This window comes from Protopterus annectens, chromosome 2.part0 (genome assembly GCF_019279795.1).
Source record: "Protopterus annectens isolate FY-2018-M chromosome 2.part0, PAN1.0, whole genome shotgun sequence".
Classification (NCBI taxonomy): domain Eukaryota; kingdom Metazoa; phylum Chordata; order Ceratodontiformes; family Protopteridae; genus Protopterus; species Protopterus annectens.
In genome coordinates, this window is record NC_056728.1 from 1,751,703,008 (window position 1) to 1,751,720,748 (window position 17,741).

The 17,741-nt window shown below is 44.3% G+C and overlaps 1 protein-coding gene across 1 annotated transcript in view; it reads right to left on the minus strand.

Moving 5' to 3' along the window:
• CCDC30 (coiled-coil domain containing 30) overlaps positions 1-17,741 on the minus strand; it is a 2,524,512-nt gene that overhangs the window by 2,092,745 nt on the left and 414,026 nt on the right. The gene's annotated exons all lie outside the window — the stretch shown is intronic.

Sequence of the window (17,741 nt, forward strand, 5' to 3'; positions counted from 1 at the left end):
GGTAGCGGAGGTTCTGGCAGTGATGTGTTTTATATGGGGAGGCAGTGGCAAATCTGGCAATGCTATTGTAGGCTGCTGTAAGCTTATTGATGTTGTATTAGAAAGGTTAGTATATATTGGGGAAGCATATAGTAGTGTAGAGATAAGATGGGTTCTAGCTATGGTAGTTCTTGCTTCAGGAGTTAGGAAAGATTTGATTCTGTAGAGAGAACCTAATTTTCTATTTGTTGCTTTTATGATTGAGTTGATATGAAAGTCAAATTTAAGTAGGTTGTCAATAGTTATGCCAAGAAGTTTGGTTGTTTGATCAGGAGAGATAAGGGTGCCATTGTTAGCGGTAACAGAGAAGTTGATAGAGGGGGATTGGTGTGTGGGTAAGAAGAGGAGAAGTTTAGTTTTCTTAGGGTTTAGGAGGAGACAGTGATTAGAGAACCATTGCTCTATGGTGGTGAAAGTTTTTTGGGTAAGTGAGTGTAGGTCAGTTTGGGTGGTGGCCGAGCAAATGATGGTGGTATTGTCAGCGTATTGGATACAAGTAGTTAGAGGGGTGACAAGATGTAGGTCATTGATAAAGATGGAAAATAAAAGAGGACCTAAGATGGAGCCCTGAGGGACTCCCAAAGTGGTGGGCAGAAGTTCGGAGAGATTAGTGTTCCATAACACTGCTTGTTTCAGATTTTGAAGATAGGAGGTAAACCAGTTTAAGGCAATGCTGTCAAGAGAAAGAGATTTTAAGCGATGTAAGAGTAGTTGGTGGTTCACCATGTCAAAGGCTTTTGACAGGTCGACAAAAAATGCTGATGAGAGTAGGTTGTTATTTCGGTTTTTATTAATGGAGTCAATAAAGGATAATAAGGCTGTGGTGGTGCTACGGTAGGGACGAAATCCATGTTGGCAGTTTGCGAGGAGATTATTGTTTAGGAGGTGTCCCAAGCTGACAGGCATTGGATCCCCTTTGTTATATGAAGGTTACATGTTATATGAAGGTGTTATTGATAAAAAAAATGTATGCCTATTTGAATGTAGAGAAACCTAAAATCCCTATTATCTTTGGAATACCCAAAATTCATAAAAATTCTGAAGACCCCCCCACTTAGACCTATAGTATCTGCTGATGGCTCAAAAACATTGCCTTTAGCTAAATATGTGGATATTAAAGTCAAACATATCTGGGTCAACAATAAAGTGATACTTAAGGACTCTTGGGATTTATTAAGAGAGATTTCACCAGAGCTATAGTCTGATAATTTATTATTTGTTACTATCGATATTATTGATCTCTTTTCATGTATACCTTATGAGATAGGTATGAGAATGTTTGAAGAGGTTATTTTTCAAGATAAAAGTTTATCTCACAAGGAAAAGGTAGTGAGCACAGGTCTCATGGACTTGGTCCTACAGAATAATTTTTTAGTCTTTAATGGTGAATTCTTTCAACAAATTCAGGGTGTAGCCATGGGAGCTGCCTGTGCTCCTATATTTGCAAATATAATTTTGTCGAAGTGGGAAGAAACATTTATTTTATATTCAAAGTTTAGTTCCTGTTGGATGCTATATTGCAGATCTTTAGACGATATAGTTATATTTTGGACAGGAAGTAGTAAAGAATTTGAGGAATTTATAGAATACATAAATAATAGAACTAATTTTCTAAAATGTACTTATAAAACGTCTTATGAAACTCTTCAATATTTGGATTTGGAAATTTATAAGTCAAATAATAATAAATTAGAAACTAGAATACATAGAAAACATACCTTTTGTAATTCTTTCCTTCACTACAATACTGCACATCCAGCACACTGTAAAAGGAATATAGTGAAGGGACAATATGTTAGAGGTAGCAGAATGACAAGCTTGGATAGTGACTTTATTAAAGAATGTAATTTTCTTGAAAATATGTTCTTAGATAGAGGGTACCCTAAGGAATTCATTAATGTTATTAGAATTGAAGTAGAAAAGGGAAGAGAAAATAAATTCAAACCTATTAAAGAGGCTGTTAACACCATTGATGTAATACATAATTATAATGAGTACAAAGAGATGGAAAATGTAGGTGAATTTCAACAAGCCCTAGTTTTGGAATTTAATGCAACTAATTATAATATAAGAGGGATTTTTCAGAAAGAGTGGGAAAAATTTATTTCCCTTTCTGATTTGGAGAATGTACCTAAAATAATACCTTAGGTAGTTTACAAGAACTCAAGCAGTATAAGGAATATTTTAGAAAACAAAAATAATATAATTTTAACTTCTGTAGGAAGGGTGAAAGGAAATTGGGCACCTTCCAATGTGGAAGGTGTAATCAGTGTGAGTTTATTATTAATAAGGGGGATGTATTTTTGGAAAGTAGAAATAGGTGGATAAGAAGCAAAGGACATTATAATTGTGACACTAAGGGGTTAGTATATCTCGCTTTAGGTGGAAAATGTAATGCTTTTTATGTGGGGAAAACGGAGAGAACACTAAAAAGAAGAATATACAAACATATTTATGATACATCCAAAGGTAAAGAAACAAATGCATTATTTAAACACTCTAGAGTATGTGTAGGTTACAAATTCTTCTTTTTAGTTTTGGAGCAGATTAAGAATGACATTAGGGTTGGCCCATGGGAAGAAAGAACAGAGTGTAAAGAATTATGGTGGCAAGTAACCCTGGAAGCAGGAAAATTCCCAGGGTTAAATGACTATCTTTCCATTTTACCACTATTAAAGATAAGGGGTACAAAAATGTAAAGAAAAAGTACCAATGTAATATTCTTTTATGACAATAGATGGTGCTGTTCCCTCACATTTTGTTTTAGTAAAGAAAGGAATCATATAAGCATTGCATTTATAAATACTTTATTCCTTAAAAGATTTGTTCTTCTATTTTAATTAATATTTAAGGCTGATGTTTTTAAAGTATTTAATGTAATAAAACTTATTTATTAATATGATTTTAATAATATTTTTAAAGTCAGTATTTATCTAAGATGAATCCACAAGAATAGAGCGTAATTGTAGTAATAAATATTTATGAGCCCATGGAAAGAATGATTTGAGTGTTTGAAATGAAATTAAGGGATTTCATTGGTCTATAATTTTAAAAGGTGTATAAATGCAATTAAGGTAATTAATTAATTCATCTGATGAAGTCTGAATTGTGTGGACGAAAACGCATGGTTGTATTCAAGGCGTTCATGTGGTTTTTTTCGTTTGCGTGGAGAATAAAGTGACATTATTATTATTCAGTTTGTGCTTGCTGTCGCCGTAATTACAGCATTTCTTTTGATATTATTACTAACTCTCAACCTCTTATCTTCAGAATCAGGTAAATAACCAAAAATAAGCAAGGATGAAAGTCCCAATTCAGGGATAATTTTTAATTATTTTAATACAGCAGAATTTTAAAAGTTGCTAGATTAACAGATCAAAGTCGCAAAAGGCAAGTCAGTTCCTAGCTTACTATTAGCAAAGCAGCTAGACAAGTCTCTTCCAAGCTTACTGTTAAGCAAGGCAGCAAAACAGAAGTCTATTCCTGTCCTCACACACAAAGTTCTCCCAAAGTGAACCGTTAGCAAAGCAAAACGCTTCTAATGCAGCAAAAAAACAAAAAACACAAATTCCATGATGCTACACAAATATTCTTCTATTTAATACAAGCATCTGCCCATTCTGCTACAAGATTAAAATAGAAGTTATGTTCTTACCATAACGTTCCATGTTAGTTGTCTTCTTCTCGCCTTCTTCTTGCTGGATGGGTTCGGAGCCGACCTCGGCTCCGACTCGGCCACTCTAAAAGCTCGAGAGTTGGTTCCACCGGCTCGAGGCTCCCCTTATATCCCACAATGCTAGGCGAGAGTTACCTCAGATCTCGTTTGTAAGCTAACCCCAGCTTATAATAGTAACAGAATAACTCTAAACAGAGTCCACCTCTAAGAACAGGAAGAAAGAAGGGTGACCTACATCCTGATCTAGGAAATATGCACAACAGCATATGCCTAAGAAAGAGGTGGTAGAAAGAGAGGTCACGATCACAACTCCTCTAGGTCTGTCCAGGCCAGGGGGAAGGAGGGTGGGACGCAAGAAGAAGGCGAGAAGAAGACAACTAACATGGAACGTTATGGTAAGAACATAACTTCTATATGTTAAGTTGTCTATCTCGCCTTCATTCTTGCTGGATGGGACCGCGTCCCTAGCACCTTGTCCCGGGTGGCCTAACGGAACAGACTCCTGAGAACAGTGGAACCAAAATTAGCTCTATGCCTAGAAGCTAAATCCAACTTATAATGAGAAATAAAAGTGTGAGGAGTAGCCCAAGTAGCCGCTGCACAAATGGTGTCAATAGGCAGTCTGTCTTGGAAGGCTAAAGAAGTAGCCAAAGCTCTGGTGGAATGGGCTTTAGGTTTATTAGGCAATTTTTGTTGTCTAATTTCATATACCAGGGAAATCAAAGATGTTAGCCATCTGGATAATGATACCTTTGAAACTGAAAGTCCCTTTCTGCTTTCTGCATAGGAGACAAACAACTGATCAGATTTTCTGAATTGTTTTGTTCTATCCAAGTAGTACCTCAATTGACGATGAACATCCAGGCAGTGTAATTTTTGTTCAGACCTATTGGAATACTCTGGAAAAAAGACAGGGAGGTCAATGCTTTGGTTTAGATTTGATGTCGAGACCACCTTAGGCAAAAAGGACGGGTTAGTTCGTAAGGATACTCTGTCCTTATGAAACAAAAGATAAGGAGGACGACAACTGAGTGCTTGAAGCTCTGAAACTCTTCTAGCTGATGTAATAGCTACCAGAAAAGAGTTTTCCATGATAACAATTTTAAGGAACAGGAAGCTGCAGGTTCGAAGGGGAAAGAATCAAAGAAGCAAGAACTAAATTTAGGTCCCAAGGAGAAGGAGGATTTCTTATAGGAGGTCTGAGAAGAAAAACTCCTTTCAAAAAGGCTTTGCAGAGTTTGTGGGACATTAGGGCAGATTCAGAAATACCCACATGAAAGTTAGAAATAGCTGCCAATTGAACTTTAAGTGTAGAGGGAGATGAACCTGCATGGAAGAGTTCAGCTAGAAAATCAAGGACTAGTTGGATGGAAGCGGTGAAAGGATCTATGTCCTTTCCTTGTGCCCAATATGAGAAGCGTTTCCACTTACTCAAATAAATCTTTCGAGTGGAAGATTTATGGGAAGCTATCAATATATCTCTAACAGAGTGAGATAATTGAGGAAGCCTGGCTAAGGTTGGAACTGGAGGAACCAAGCAGTGAGGTTCAGAGAGGGGAGGGAGCGATGAAACTGACCCGACTGATGGATCAAAAGATCTGGAACTAGGTCCAGATTCCACGGTCGCTCCAAGAGAAAATGATGTAGAAAGGGGAACCACACTTGTCGAGGCCAGTAAGGAGCAATGAGGATCAATGAGGCCTTCTGAGCGATAGCTTTCTGAATTACTTGGGAGATCAGTGGGAAAGGAGGAAATGCATACAGAAGTCCCCGGGGCCAAACCTGGACTAGAGCGTCTCTGCTGGGTTGGCCTGGTAAAGGGAATAGAGTGAAATATTCTCTGCACTTGCTGTTTTGGGGAGTAGCAAAAAGATCGCAGCAAGGCTGACCCCACTTGAGAAAAATTTCTCTCACTACAGAGTCTTTCAGAGACCACTCGTGAGGCATGAGAATAGCTCTGCTCAACTTGTCCGCAATATGATTGGACTTCCCGAGGATGTGCGTTGCTATCAGAAAACGCTGAGAAGAAATCGCCCATTGCCACAGTCTGAGTGCTTCTCGACACAGGGGATATGATCTGGTTCCGCCTTGTTTGTTGATGTACCACACTACAGACATATTGTCTGTCTGGATTGCAATTGTTCCCAAGGGAAGAGAGTCTTGAAGGGCTTGCAACGCTAAAAGCACTGCTCTCATCTCCAGAACATTTATGTGCAAGTGGCATTCGTTTGGTTGCCATGTGCCCTGGACTGTCCTGCCCTGATAATGCCCCCCCCACCCGATCAGGGAGGCATCCGTTGTCAGTGTAGCAACCGGAGGAGGTGGAACAAAAGGTCTTCCCGACAGAAGATGGGGGGAAGACATCCACCACATGAGATGCTTTTTGCACGCCTGCGTGATCACAATGGTGTGAGACATTGGAAGTTCCTGGTATGACCATTGAGTAAAAAGCATCCACTGAAGGATCCGCATGTGGTATCTGGCTAATGGGAGGAGAGGTATGGCAGCTGCCATAATTCCCAATACCTTTAGAACTAACCTGGCTTTGATTCTGTTGTTGTTGAGAAGGAGTGATACCAATTTGTGAATGTCTGATATCCTTTGATGTGTTAGCCTTGCAGACATGTTTATCGTATCTAGATTTGCCTATGTAGGTAATAGTACGACAAGGCGACAAAACAGACTTTTCGCAATTTATTGAAATACCCAGCTTTTGACAAACGCGAAAAGTGTAATCTCTGGCCATCAGAAGGAGATGCTTGGTGGGAGCTGTGAGGAGCCAGTCGTCCAAATATGGAAACACCTGGAATCCTTGTCGCCTCAGGTGAGAAGCTACCACTGCCATGCATTTGGTAAACACCGGGGCAGTGGTGACACCAAAGGGCAGGGCCCTGAACTGAAAATGACTGGTTCCCAGCCTGAAGCGGAGGAATCTTCTGGAGCGCCTGTTCATTTTTATGTGATAGCACGCATCCCGAAGGTCTATAGAGCACATCCAGTTTCCTTTGCCCAAAAGGGGAAGGATGGATTGCAGCGTGACCATCCGAAATCTTGTTTTCTTGACTGATTTGTTCAAGACACTGAGATCCAATATCGGTCTCCAGTCCCCTGTTTTCTTTGGAACTAAAAAGAACCTTGAGTAGATTCCGGATCCTTGTTGGTCTGCTGGCACTGGCTGAATTGCTCTTTTTGCAAGCAGTTTTGAAATTTCCAAAGCTGCTAGATCCCTTTGAGCGGGTGGAACATCTGGAAGGGATTTTTTTGACTGATTTGGAAAGCGAAGAAAGGGGATAGAATAGCCTTCGGAAATGATGGACTGTACCCATTTGTCTTGAGTCAGGGATAGCCAGGCTTCGGGGTACAGTGACAATCTCCCCCCGACTGCCTCCGAAGATGGGCAGTCGGGCAACACCTCAGGGATGCTGAAAGGGCTTGTCAGGGAAGGCTTCCCGATTGCCCTGGTTCTGCGGACCCCCTGCCCCTAGGGCGGCGCTCTACCATTGTTATTCCCACCTCTGCCTCTGGTGGGAAACGACTCTGTCGCCAGGCTAAGTCCCTTGCGATTGTTTACGGAACCACATCTTTCCACCCTTCTGGCCTTTGGGGTAAGGCCTGGAAGGAGTAGAAAACGGACTCCGCGGCAGAAAGGGTCTTGCCATCAGTCTCGCACCTAGTCAGGGTTTCTTTCACTTGAGGACCAAAGAGAGATGATCCATCAAAAGGGGAGTTCGTGAAAGACGTCTTGAAAGGGTCCGCAAAATTGCATAGCCGCATCCAGGCGTGCCTACGTAAGGCTACACCTGTCCCTGCGGCTCTGCTCGCTCCATCAGCCGCGTAAGAAAGAAGGCGATGGAGGAGTTGGTTATGGAATTAAGGGTAGCCAGCTGCGTGTTCATCTTGTCTTGGAAACCTGCAGCTGTAGGATCCTTTAACATTTCACTCGCTTCCTTGATCAAGTCCCTTTGAAGACGAGTAAAATGGCACAGGTAGTTCAGCGAACGCATGGTAAATGTCGCTGAGGAGAACATCCGCTTCCGCACCTATCCATGGACCTAGATTCCTTGTTAGGTGGATGGACAGGTACTGAAGGATCAGCTAGTTCCTTCTTTGTGGCAGCAGCTACCACCATAGCATCCACAGAAACTCCTTTTGTTAAAAATTGTTTGTCTGCTGGAGCTGTTATGAACTTAGAGGGTCTCCTGGGAGTGGGGTCCACTGAATCAGGAGCCGTCCATGCCTTCTTAGCAACCACCTGCATGAGGGGGTCAAGGGGACACCCAGGAGGTGGAAGGACGAGAGCCAAACGCCTCAAGATACACAGATTCGTCCTCCGAAGGGTTGAGGGCTGGCCAATTTCCCCTCTGTTTCAGGATCTCCAGAATGTCTGCAAATGAGACATCTTCAGAAGGGGAACGGGGAACCCTCAGAATCATCCAAATCTGTGTCTGACGTGATGGACTCAGGTGAGTCAATGTGTTTCCTCTTACACTTCCTCTTCCGAGGGGCTCTTCTGCCAAATCAGGAGAGGCCTCGAAGAGGATGAAATCCCCACAGGGGCTCCTGAGGAGCTGGCTCTCTGCGGTCCGGGATGAGGGAGTGAGTCGACTTAGCCTGAGGCACCATAGAGGGAGGGGCGGACGGAGCCGACTGTGGAGTAGAGCCAGGCTCTAACACACTCCGCATGACCTCGAATGCACCCCTGTCAGGCAGAGCCAGAGGTCCCCGCTCCGAGAAGCTAACAACCCCCCTCGGCACCGACAGTGATGGCTCCGAGGCCGATGTCGGAGCCGAACTCACCAGCGCCGAAGCCCCGAGAGGGAGAGGGGGTCGGACAAGGGTCCGATGCCACTCACCCCCTCGGAGCCGACGAGGGAAGTCCGGCGCCGAGATTCTTCCAAGGAAGAAAACGGAGCCGACGACGGAGCCGAAGACAATTGTATCGGCTCCGACGCAATCACAGTCTCGGTTCCGACATGACCCGGCTCCGAGCTCAAGAGAGTCGAAGGAGGAATATGTTGATGGACCGGGCAGGCATCGACTGATGAGTCGGGCTCTGAAGCATCTGGGCCAGTGCCTCGGACTTAAGTAGTCGACTCACTACCCTCTGAAGGTCATGATCCGACAGCCTCGATGACCTAGAGGAGTGAGACCTTTGGCTCCGTTCAGACAGCAGGGAGATCCTGGAGCCGAATGAACGGAGCCAAGAGATGGTGACCTGGACCTCTTCCTAGTTGTCGGCTCCGAAGGTCTGGTCGGAGCCGACACGGAACTTATTACCTCGCCCGCCGAGCGAGGGACCACAGAAACTGTGGACTGAGACTTATCGGCTCCAGCCGGAGCCGATGAAGGCAAAGGTTGAGAAACCTTAGGTCTCGGCTCAGTTGCCGGAGCCAAGACCTAGATGCCTTAGAGGGCTTCCCTGTTGAAACAGACAGGGAATCCTCTGGCTTGAGTAAGCCTCTAAGAATTAATTTATTCTTTCTTTCCTGCAGGACCCTGGGGCTGAAGCCATGGCACACAGCACAGGAGTCCTGCAGGTGCAAAGGCCCCAGACAATAGACACAAGAAGTGTGAGCGTCTGTCAGAGACATTTTCTGACAGCACGCATCACACTTCTTGAATCGAGACCTTTGCTTCTTTAGACATTTTGTCTGAACAGGTGTACACAAACACGCACACAAACACACTAGTTATACCCTGTCAGGTTAATACAATAAAAGTAGTAGTAGTATAGTAATTTAAACTACAATGAAACACACACACTCCACTAGGGAAGGAAAGGCCTATAGGCCCAAGGGAAGAACCAAAGGTTCTTGGGGAAAAGAAACGGAAATTTTTTTGGGTAGGGAATAAAAGTTTCTAACCTACTCTAAACTAAGTAAAAATATTAAATTAAAGGGGTTTTTAAGACTAATTTCACAAGAAAATAGTACTCACCAGGAACCGGTAGAAACAACCAACCTCGAAGCTGTAGCGGCAAACGAGATCTGGGGTAACTCTCGCCTAGCATTGTGGGATATAAGGGGAGCCTCGAGCCGGTGGAACCAACTCTCGAGCTTTTAGAGTGGCCGAGTCGGAGCCGAGGTCGGCTCCGAACCCATCCAGCAAGAATGAAGGCGAGATAGACAACTTAACATTCTTGCGTTATTTCCACTGAAGTTTCTCATTTGCTGTGTTTGCCAACTCCAGTCTCACTGGCTCAACAGCTGAAAGCCAGAGCTGTCACATGCCAAGCAGGAAATCTTAAACAGCCGTATTTAGTGTTCAAACACAGAGCAGAGCAGAAAAGCAGTATTTTTTTTTTTAATTGTGTGGGGAAAAAAGGAAGTAATGTACTCACCATAAAGCTCCATCTGAGTAGTTCTACTTTTGTCTTCATCCTGTGGGTCTTCGGATCCACATCGGATCATCAGATCGGATATGGCTGCATTTTTCAGCTATGGCTTTGAGCTCCATGTTCCTCCCCTTACCCATAATGCCCCCGTCTCCCTTTTTCATTCAGATCGAGTTTGCTGCCTAACAGGTATCGGATACCCGACCCAATGACACCTTATCATCAATCACCAATCATCACAAAAAGTACCTTAGCCTGGACAGGACCTTGGATCCCAACAATAACCATCTGAAACAAAGGACATGTCATATCCCAAAAGATAAGGTTAGGGGGAAGGAGGGGGGATGGATGAAGACAAATGAAGTAGAACTACTCAGATGGAACATTATATGGTGAGTACATAACTTCTTTATCTGAAGTAGTTTACTTCATTAGCTCTTCAACCTGTGGGACAGAGTTCCCAGCTACCTAACTCTTGGGAGGCCCTCATGGAAGGATATTCCGGAGCACTGCAGAGCCAAAGGATGCTATACTCTCAGAGACTAAATCCAGTTTATAATGAGAAATATAAAAGTGTAAGGTGTGTCCCAAGTACCAGCTGAACAAATATCATCCAAAGGGACCCCAGACCAAAATGCCACTGACGTAGCCATAGATTAGGTCGAATGAGCCTTCACTTTTCCTGGTAGAGGCAAACCTCTTTCTGAATAAGCCCGGCCAATGGATTGTGAAATCCAGTGAGTAACTGTCACTTTTGAAACAAGTTTACCAAAGAAGGCCTTGGCATAGGACACAAAAAGTTGATCAGACTTGTGGAATGGTTTAGTCCTGTGAAGATAAAACCTCAATTGCCTACGTATCTCCAGGAAATGCAATTTGTATTCCCCTTTATTCTGGTAGTTAGGAAAAAATACTGGCAAATTAATGGTCCAATTAATATTGCCTTCCGAAGCTACCTCAGGAAGGAAGGAACGGTTAGTGCGTAGCGACACTATCTTTGTGAAAGATCATATAAGGGACTTTGATAGAAAGAGCTTGAAGCTCCAACACACTTCTAGCAGATGTGATGGCAATCAAGAAAGCAGTTTTCCAAATCAAACATTCTAGATCCGCACATGCCGCAGGCTCAAAGGGGGGAGAAACCAATGCCTGCAACAGTAAGGTGAGGTCCCACGGCGGAATTGGGTCTTTAACCGGGGGTCTGAGAAGAAAAGCACCTTTGAGAAAGGTTTTACAAAGTTTAGAGGAAGCCAATGAAGACAGGTTTTCCCAAACATGAAAATTAGAGATGGCTGCTAGTTGCACTTTAACCATACAGGAACTAGCGCCCTGTTGAAAAAGCTAGACAGAAAATCTAAAACTGCCGAAAGCGGAGCAGTGAAAGGATCCAAAGACCTCTGATTGGCCCATATAGAAAAGCGTTTCCATTTACTATGGCAGACTTTTGTGGTAGATGATTTATGAGCCGCTACCAGAATGGACTTAACAGGAGATGACAGACCAGGAGTCCTAATAATCATGGGAGCCGGAGCAGCCAAGCAGTAAGCTTCAGACTGCCCAGATCTGGATGAGGGATCCACGAGGGATGTGACAGCAGATCTCCAAGACTGGATCCAAGGTCCATGTGGAGCAACTAGATGAGACCTGAGTAAGGGAAACCAAACCTGTCGAGGCCAGAATGGGGCGATGAGGATCACAGTGCTCCCCACCCTTCAGGCTTTCTGTAGAAACTTCGACATAAGGAGAAGAGGAGGATATGCATAAAGAAGCCCAGGAGGCCAAGCATGAATCAGAGCATCTCCGGGGGCTTCCCCCGGCGGGTGGTTCAGAGTGAAAAACTCACCGCAGTTCGCATTGGAAGGAGATGCGAAGATATCGCAGCAAAGACGACCCTGCTCTAGAAAGATCTGTTCTGCTACTGAAGGATTCAGAGACCACTTGTAAGGCATCAGAATCTATCTGCTGAGCCTGTCCACTAGAATGTTGGACTGTCCCGGGATGTGCGCTGCCACCAGAAAGCGGCCGGTGGAGATCACCCATTCCCACACTCTCATGGTCTCTCAACATAAGGGATAAGATCTGGTTCCCCCTTGTTTGTTGATATACCAGACCACTGACATATTGTCCGTCTGAATTGCAATCGTTCCCAGAGGAAGATGAGCATGAAGGGCCTGCAAAGTAAGAAGAACCACTCATCTCTAGAACACTTATGTGCAGATAGGTCTCGGAAGGGGACCACATGGCTTGACTGTCCTTCCCGAGCACTGCCCCCCACCCTAGTAGGTAGGAGTCCATGGTCACTGTGGTCTTGGAGAAAGCAGGTTGAAAAGGACATCCCTTGAGGAGATCTGGGGACTGAATCCACCACTAAAGGGAGTCCCCTCCACATTTTTGAAATTCTCACCGGAAAAGACAATGGAAGGTCTAACAGTGACGACTGAGCCGCAAGTGTCCACTGCAGCACCCTCATATGAAGGCGCGCCATTGGAAGAAGATTTATCGTTGCCGCCATGGAACCTAGAGCCCTAAACACTGCTTCAGCTGTTGGTAAATGAGTCAGAAGAATTTGTAAGACGTGTAACCTCAAGCTGCATATCCTGTCTAACATGAGGAACACCTTCGTTTGTACTGTGTCCAGCCATGCCCCAATGAAATCTAAAATCTGAACCGGGAGAAGAGCAGAATTGTTTATATTGATTGTAATGCCCAACTTGTTGGCTAACTGAAGGAAGGAGTCCCTGGCCTGACATAGTAGATGCTCTGAAGGGGCAGTAAAGAGACAATTGTCCAGGTATGAAAAGACCTGAATGCCCTGATGCCTCAGGTGAGCCACTACTACAGCCATTACCTTGGTGAAAACCCGGAGGGCTGTAGTGAGACCAAAGGGGAGGGCTCGAAATTGGTAATAATTGCCTCCCAGCCGGAAGCGAAAAAACGTCCAGGAGCGCCTGTCCATCTTGATGTGATAGTACGCGTCTTGGAGATCGATTGAGCACATCCAGTCTCTGGCCTACAGATAGGGCAGGATAGATTGAATCGTGACCATCCGGAATTTTGTCTTGGTTACTGATAGGTTCAATTTGGACAGATCCAATATTGGTCTCAGGTCCCCCATCTTTTTTGGTACTAAAAAGAACCTGGAATAAACCCCGGATCCAGACTGGCCTGGGGGGACAGGTTGGATGACTCATTTTCATAGCAGAGAGTCTTACCTGCACTGCTGCCTCCACCCACTGCATGGGTGGAACGTCCAGGAGGGCTTTGTTGGATGGGGGAGGATCCTTGAACGGAACAAAATATCCTCTGGATATAACTCACAGCACCCACTGATTTGTAGTGTTGGACTTCTATACTAGTGGGTATAGTGACAAGCGACCCCCGACTGCCTCCAGAGAAGGACAGCCAGGCAACCTCTCAGGGCTGCTGCCCGGGTTTATCAGAGAAAGGTTTTTGGGACCAGAAATTCTTAGGACCCTCTCTGCCTCTAGGGCGGCGTCTACGATATCCCCCTCTGCCTCTAGGGGAAGGCGAGTCATGACCTTCCCGGGAAAACACCCGACACTTGCGGAACCACATCTTCTTCTGGCCTTGCTGGCTCCTGGAAAAGGACCTTTGAGGAAGTGAGAAGCGGATCCCAATGGCAGACAGTGTCTTCCCATCCTTCTCGCTCTAGACCAAAAACTCTCTGACCATCTTCCCAAAAAGGGAAGAACCATCATAAGGGACGTTGGTAAAAGACTCCTTGAAGTGCTTTGAGAACTGACATAAGTGAAGCCAGGTGTGATGTCGGATGGGAACACCTGACCCAGCCACTCATGCAGCTCCCTTCATTGCATGGGAGAGCAAATGCATAGACATGTTGGCTACAGCTACTAGGGTGGCCATTCATGCATCGAATGTCTTCTTGTCCTCTGCCGACATGGACCCTGGGGTCGACTCAGTGACTTCCTTGACCAGATCTCTCTGGAGTTGAGTGACATGCACCATGTAGTTCAGCGCCCTCAAACAGAAGGTCGCTGAAGCATAAACTCACTTCCCAAAACAATCCAATGCTCTAGACTCTCAGTCAGGCGGGTGGACTGTGGAGCTCTCCTGGACAAGTTGCTTTTTGGTGGCCACCATCACCATCATAGCATCTATAGGGGACCCCTTGTGCTAGTGTAACTTGTCCGTGGGGGGACTTAAGACTTTGTCCAAGCACTTTGGTTCTACGGTATCCGGCTCCTTCCACACCCTAGATGTTATCAGATCCACAAGTGGACCGGCAGGAGGGGAAACCCAAGAGGTAAATGGGCCCAAGCCAAATGCCTCCAGAAACGCAGACTTATCAGAGGTTGGTTTTGGGGCAGACCACCCCCCTTTGGAGAAGTATCTCCAGGATGTCTCCAAAGGAATCATCCTCAGGAGATGATCTTGGGGAACCTTCCCCTTCATCCAGGTCCGTGTCTTTGCTGAGGTACTCCGGAGGAAAGTCCAAGTGCCTTCTCTTACATGTATGCTTGCAGGGGGGCTCCTCAGGGGGACTGTCTGGGGAGGTCTCGTAAGCAGGCTGTTCCAAGGGCGGAACTTCCTGGGGCACTACGGCCATGGGCTGTCCCTGAGAGGGCAAGATGGTCGGAACCACACACGGCCAGGAGGGTCAGGGCGGACTCCAAAGACAATATGGTCAGAAGCCTCAACTTTACAATAACCCTCTGCACCACGTCGAATGCCGAGGGGGAACGGACCTCCAGAGCTGACCTAGCAGAAGCCGCTCCCCACTGATCTGACTGGGAAGCCAGAGCCATGCCTCTAGGAGCTGAGAGGAATGTTTCTCTCTGACAAGCTCGGAGCAGACAGCACTCCCTTGGCTCTGACCCCAAGGCTACGGCTCCGAAAGCTCAGATCCGATCCAGTTGGATCCAACACACTCAAGGCAATGGCCGGCATTAAGGTACAGAGTACCATCGTCACAGACACCTCGACTCCAATTGTCCTTGGATCCAACGACTCCAAAACCACAGGTCGGATCAGAGAAGGAGTGATAGGTCTAAACAATGGCTGCAAGGCACCCGCTCTGGTGGGAGAAGGCCCTAGCAAGACCCCCATCTGAATTTGAGTGTGGATAAACCTCTGCATCATCTTGTCCATCTCCACTTCAGACAAGCTCTGAGTAGAGCAGGACAACACCAATGACCACTGATAACACCCATACAATCAAAATAGGGGAATCCACCTCCAACAGCAGACCTGTAACCAATGATGTTCCACGTGGATCAGTCATGGGATGACTTCTGTTTGGAATCTATTTCTCCGAAGTGCAAGCTAAAACTAAAGGTCTGTGGCTGACCAAGTTTGCTGATGACTGCAAACTGGGAATCGTCAATCTCCAAATGATATCAACATCCTACAAGAGGCTCTTACACAAACAAATGATTGGTACCAAAGTCTTGACCTTAAACACAATGCAAAAAAATGTATTATCATCCCTTTTGGTAAGTGCAATGTTCTTGCTTATAACCACATCAATAAAAGCACCCTAAGTATGCACTCAGAGGTGAGAGACCTGGGCACACTGGTTGACAGCAACCTTACCTTTGATCACCATGTCTCCACAGTGGTAAGAAGGGCATTCTATACTGCTCATCTCATAAGTAAGGGCATTGCATCCAGAAAAAAAAAAGTCATAACTTCTCTGTACTCTTCCCTCATCAGGCCAACAACTGAGTATAATGTCTCTTTTGGTATGTACCTTTCCAAGCACATGCAACAACTGGAGAAACCACAAAGTTTCCTCACAAGGAAAATTCAGGGTCTTCAGCATCTGTCTTATGTAGATCTTCTGAAATCACTGTCACTTTATAGGCAATCTATACCTTGTATATAAGGCAATCTTTGACCCTGCTTTATTGGAAATGCTGCATATCCACAAGTCAAATGGTACACTGGTTACTCGTTCCAAAGACCTTAACCTGGTATGTGACATTAATAGACCTGCTAGAGGGACAGATCTCTCTCCCAGAGGTTATCACACCTTTGGAATGTACTCCTACTTCATGTCAAACAGAGAACCTCACTGACCCTCTTCAAACAACAATCTGGATGATTGGATCGGTAACTGTAAATTCACCCTGGGGTTCCACCTGTGTCCCTCTTGCACAGGGGTAATTGGTGCTGATTGCTGAAATAAGGGTAGAACCTGGCTAGGCTTATAACTGCCCTAGGGCCATTAGCCTAGTAACTTCCTATGATCCTATGAAAATACATTACACATTTCTGGCTTACTGTCATTCCCTCAGTTACTTACTAGGACAGAGAATGATACGTGTTTTTAATCAGTGCACTCACTAAATTTCCTTGTAATCTGTCCTCAACTTTCTTATATCTATGGGTCTTTCACTAATTCTCAGACTTCACTATCAAATTCATTCTGAGCTGTAGAGTGCTACACAATTAGATCCATTTCATCACATGATAGCTACTCCTTGTACAAATCTAGTTTATTTAGCAGGGAAGGCGCTTTTCTGTTCTCGGCAGGAAGAATCCTATTTCTTGTTTGAATCTAGTATGGATGACCTTTTGTTGACTGTGTATTACTGTTCAACTGCAAAATGACTCATCTTTCTTCTACTGTTCGTTATGCTTTACATTTTAAACATTTATAGCTGTAGCATTTCACTCCAAATCTCCACTTGAACAGGACTCATGTCCTGATGCATGTAATGTCATCAAAATATAAATAAATCTGAAAAGGTTCAGGAACTTACTAGAAGACCAGAGAAAGGTGAGGAACATAAACAAATTTAATGAGTATGTAATTTCAAGTTGATATTATACGTACTTTGACTTTAAACTGTTAACTTGGTAAATCTACTACATGCAGATGCCTTGTTTCAAGGACAAACAAAGTGGTTATCTGGTAAAGTGATGTGATGTAAATTGCAAAGTATACAAGCTGAAGTCGCACAACTCAAACTCAGGACAACACTGTGGGGTTTTACTGTGCCTTACAGTCACAAGCTTGGGCATGCAGTGATGTAAAGACAACATGGGCCTAAGGACTGCTGCTGTAATGAAACACTACTGTTCTCATGGGCATAAGGGTTGTTACTATAATGAAAGGCTTTTGTTCTCCATACCCTATTTCTCTACATTTATCCACTTACGGTTTTTGTACTTAGGATGACTATACCATGGAAAATCCATTTATATTTCATTAAATTATGCATCATGCAAATATTAAAATCAGCTGCACTTGGAGAAGTTTAATTCACAATACAGAAGTAAAGCAAAATGTCTAGGGTTGAAACCGCTTGCAAATCATTCCTGCTTTCCTTTTACGCTACAAGATTTATATCAAACTAGGATCTGTACATAATGAGAGCAACAGAAAGATATGCCAGATGGTTGATAACTGCAATACTTGCCTCAACCTGTCAAGCTAGTGAAACGGTTTATGTAATCGGCAACACAGTTTAATCTCTTATAACATTTAATTCAATTTTCTTGAGGCAAAACAAGAAAAAGTATATGTATCAAATGAAATCCACTCTACCAGAAAAAAAGCACCAAAACACTGGCCTAATCCTTCTCAAAAGTAGTGCTTACCCCAGAAAGGGGGTTAGGACAACCAGGTTTGAAGGGTATCTTAAGGCCACATAGCTGAGGTTTGCATATGTAAAAAAAAGTTGAAGGACAGAAAACATAATTGTA